The following is a 4,793-nucleotide window of genomic DNA, read 5'->3' on the forward strand; positions in this document are numbered from 1 at the left end:
TCTAAAGAAAATATGAGGAATTGCTTTCATTCACTGGGGGGAAAAATTGTTCATTTTCTTGTCACAGGAAAGTACCGGCATCCTGCATCAGCCAGATGGCTTTTAAAGCTTAGAATTGATGAAAAGGGAATTTTACCACAGTGGCATTTTTCATTATAAAAAGGAAAAAGGGGAGTGGGTGGATGAAAGATGTCAGACAGAGCGTGTCTTTTTCTTAGGGAAGGTTCCTGCAACAGCAGTTAGATTGGTCTGGAAACAACCACTAGTCATTTCTTTATGTAAAACTTAAAAAAAGGAAAGAAAAAAAAAAGGTTCCCATGTCCTACCCCATACTGGAGAATGTAAGAGGAGTTAAAGATGGTGACTGTCACACCCCTTCCTAAATGCCTCGTGCACTGTTCACTGTCACAGAAAAGACCTGGCCTGGACTCAGACTTTCTGCAGATGAGAGGGTGAGAGCAGTGTCCCAACCAGGCCAAAGGAACTTTACGACTTCTCGGCAGTTGTCTGAAATTTCCTTGAGAAAGTGAAAGAGGAGGCTAAATATAGACTTTCACCTTGAAATGCCATAAAGATGATAAAGCAGGGCATAGTGGGTTATGATAGGAAGGTTTGCAATGCTCCCACTTCACATTTATGCGAGTTTCCAAGCAACAGGGGCTTATTGAAACTGGCAAAATGGGGAAGTGAGTGATAAGCCATCGGGAGCACCAGATAGCTGTGAACACCCGGAGCTGCTTGCTCCATCCGGTTGTGTAATCAGCTCTATCGCCCTTACCTCACTTACCCTGCCGACCATCCCTCCTCGTCTATATCCCACCAACCAAGATCCTTGTGAAGCCCCCAGCATCTGTGAGCTGTTTCCTTGCCTTCACTAATTCCTGGACATAACCTTTCTACTAGGTTGTCAGAAAAGTCACGATGTATATTTTCTTATGCAAAAATGCACGTTACTTTTCCGACACTCCAATATCTTGATTTATCCAGGAGCCACTTCATAGTAGCAGGAAGATGGACTCCATTCTAACTTCCTTTGATATTTTGCTTAGGTGAGTGAAACAGCTCAGTGTCTAGGAGAGACCTAAGTTTGACTCATGTCCTCATTCAACTTTTAAGACACAATTCTCCCTATTGTATACAGCCTGTGAGCCTTAACAGAATTTCTGGTTCTGCTTTTGGGTTTCAAAACATTAGCACTTAATTAAAATTAATTTAATTAAAACTCAACTGAGTGTTCTTTCTTGACTAATTTTAAAACATAATGCTTTTTCACCTTTATTAAATGGAAGAAGGAAACTAATGAAACTTCTGTAATCTGAGTTTATAATTAATAAGGTACTTATCAATATAGTCACCCCTTGATATCTGCAGGGGATTGGTTCTAAGACCCTTCAGGGTAACAAAACTCAAGGATGCTCAAATCCCTTATATGGGACTTAAGTCCCTTATAATACTTACATGGCATAGTATTTGCATATAACTTACATGCATCCTCCTGTACATTTTAAATCATGTCTAGATGACTTACAATACTTAATACCATGTAATTGCTGTACTGTTTATTTTCTTAATATTATATCACTTATTGTAGTAGGTATCATTACATTTAATTTAATTTAATTAATTTAGTTTTTTCATTTATTTATTTATTTTTACATTTTTCCACATTCACTTTACATATCAAGAAACTTTTGCTCATATTCCATAGTTCTTGAGAGTTTAATAAACAACTTTCAAAATTTCAAAATACTGAATTTTAAAGATAATATTCAAAATATTTCCTATAATTTTGTTTGTGATTCTATAACAACAGAGACAGTGTGGTTTTAAATATTTTTGAGAAAATATTTACATGTCAACTACTCAAATTGTTGACAAGCAAATGCCCAGCACACGAGTCACATATAAACCTTCTCAATTCAGCCCTGCCTACCAAGTATTCTGTGATATACCATCCACTAGCAAAGATCGTCTCTTCTTATTCCTTCAAAGTCTTTCTCAAGATAATCCTCTGGTGTGGTTGCTCTTTTGCAATCTCTACTGATTATAATGCTGGGCTGGAAAAGTCCAGGTTATATTATGTTATAAATTCTTTCATATATCTTCTCTAATCCTCTCTGCCAGGCAGAACTCTTTAGGGTGCCAGGCCATCTTTCTAAGAGCTTCTGTTGGCTTACTTGAGATCCACCTTAATTCCATAGTTTTCTGATCAATCTTCAGGAGAAATGTACACATGTTGGAATATTCACTTTGCAAGCTAAATAACGTGATTGAATGTATAAAAGAACTTGAAATAAAAAATAAAATGTTAAGTCTGATCACCCCATGCTCCACTTCAGGAAGGTCAAGGTAAGAGGACAGGAAGAAAGCAAAACAGGTTACAACAGCCCTTTCAGACAAGATATTCATATGCCTGTCTTCTGCTACAGTACCTTGGTTATCAAATGCTTCTGGAAACTTCCCAAACTAAATCCAAAGCCAAATTTGTTTTACTTTACTATTCTTTGGCATTTGGTAGGTAATTTGTTTGACCTTTGTGGTTACTGTGGGAAAATAAAATCCCCTTTAGTCTGCAAAATAATTAATTAATTAATTTAAAATAAATAAATAAATAAATAAACTGTTGTTGTTCTCCAGGCCATCAGGTGGCATAGTGGATAAAGACACTGAATTCCTACATAGCTGACCACAGTTCTAGTCCTGGACCTGGCAGCTTGATATCTCGTTTTCCCTTTCTCTCTCTTTCTCTCGTCAAATTAAAATAATAATAATAACAAAAGGAATTAAATAAATAATTCTTTTTTAAAAAGCAGTTATTCTCTGCAGAACTGATTACCCCCTTATTGTTTCTGTCCCTCAATCCTGATAGCAGAGGAGTAGATGACACTTGTTGTGTTACTAGGTCTGAAACTCTGAGTGCTATACTGAAACCCTTGGACCTTCCCCCTTGCGGGCCCATGGAGTCGCTTTCCTTTGCTGACCTTGACATTCTCCATTTGGCAGCTTGCAGGCCCCGTCCTGGCTCCCCACCAGGCCCTGCCACTAGTAAAGGCACCGTTGCAGTCAGCGAGTGTGGTCCGTCTTCTAAGAGCCGTGCCATGCCACAGCAAGCTGAGTGCTCACTCCAAAGCTCCTGCCTGCCCTTGTTCAGGGCCAAGTGTGGGCATCTCACCTCAAGTGAGCACTGTTTTCCCAGCCAGTCTCTGAAACCCTAAGAGGAAGATGTTGTCACAGACACTGAGAGTATGTTCGAGAACTCCCAGCATCCCAGTGTGGGGAACAGTGTTCTGTCTTAGAGTGATCCAATGATGAAAATAGGAGGGCATGTGACAAGCAAAGGCCTGGCCTTCACCCACCCCAGTTCCTCTCCTTGCTAGCTGTGTCACCCTGAGCACATTTGATCAGCATCTTGAGCTTCAATGTGCTATTCTGTAAAATTGTGTTAATAATACCCATCTTACCAATGTGTAAGAGGGATAAGTGAACTAGCAAACTCAATGTGCCTGATAATCAGTAGGGGCTTAACAACAAGTCAGTTCTTGGACGGCCACCAGGTGGAGAAAGTACAAGGGACCAAGCTATAAAGCATTTGCTAGGAATGAGGCAAAGGTGTAGCCCACGCATTCTTCATCTTTACATGCCAGGTACCAGAAGGGGTGAGTGAGGCACTGGGCATGTCATGCTCCCAGTGAGTTTCCTGTCCATGGTGGGTGGGCTCCCGACATGTGAGTAATTTATGTCACTTAAACCCTGTGTCATCAAGGCCCACTCTGCTCCTCTCCATCCCTTCACTTGGGAGGCCTGGGAGGCCATGCACAAACACAGCTCCTGGTGAGCTGCCTGATAGCCTAATTGACCTAGAAAGGTAGGAAGATGGGGCTCCTTGCTGTGCCCTTTCTACACAAATGACCACAGCTCTTATTATTCAGAAACAAGCCTGTGGAGAAAACTGTACAACTGTGAGAATTAGGACTATGACAAATTCTAGGTTTTCAAAGTCAGTTAACTCAACAGTCCACTTGTAACTGGCCAGATCCTTCTATTTCCCTTGGTCACTCTTCTGAATCTTAACCCTTTTCCATAAGTGTCCTAATCTACTCCTGATCCCAATCTTTCTACATATGTACTTGCCTCCACTTCACTGGGAAAAGCCAGTCTGTTAGGATTCATTCTCATCCATGCTCTTCAAAGTTTCCACTTTGACACCAACTTCTCTCTCTACCTCTAGCCTGGAAAGATGAGGCACTTTCTTCTATTTGAAAGCAATCCTTCTGTAGTGGACTATGTTTTTTCGGTCTTCCTGGTGTCCCTTCTAGCTAAGAAGCTCAAATGGCCTTTTTGAGACCATCCTCCTTTATTCTTAGTCCATGCAGTTGAGTTGGCATTGACCCCATCCTTACTACTGCTCACGTGTAAACATGTGACCCATTTTGGCCAATCTAAACATTCCATTTCCCTGGCCACAGTTACTGGGTCAGAATGGACATATAACTAAAACTTGAGCCAATCAGAGCAAATCGAGAGACTTTCCAGAACCTTGAAAGGAAGGTTGTTTATTTTACTGAAGGGTGATTTTTCTGTTTTCTGTCTCTCTGTGTTTCTCTGTTTCTCTGACAAGCACATGCGCCCTATAGATAAAAACCTCTCCAAATACAAAAAAAAATTTAAAAATCAAAGCATTATGCAAGCCAAACCAAATGCATCTGCAACTGTCTGTATTTGGTCCTGGCCTGTCCACTTGTAACCTCTGCTTGGTGTATTCCCCTGGAAATGCTCTCAGTTTGCCTAAGGAT

This window comes from Tupaia chinensis, unplaced genomic scaffold, assembly GCF_000334495.1.
Source record: "Tupaia chinensis unplaced genomic scaffold, TupChi_1.0 Scaffold000263_1, whole genome shotgun sequence".
In the NCBI taxonomy this organism is placed as follows: domain Eukaryota; kingdom Metazoa; phylum Chordata; class Mammalia; order Scandentia; family Tupaiidae; genus Tupaia; species Tupaia belangeri.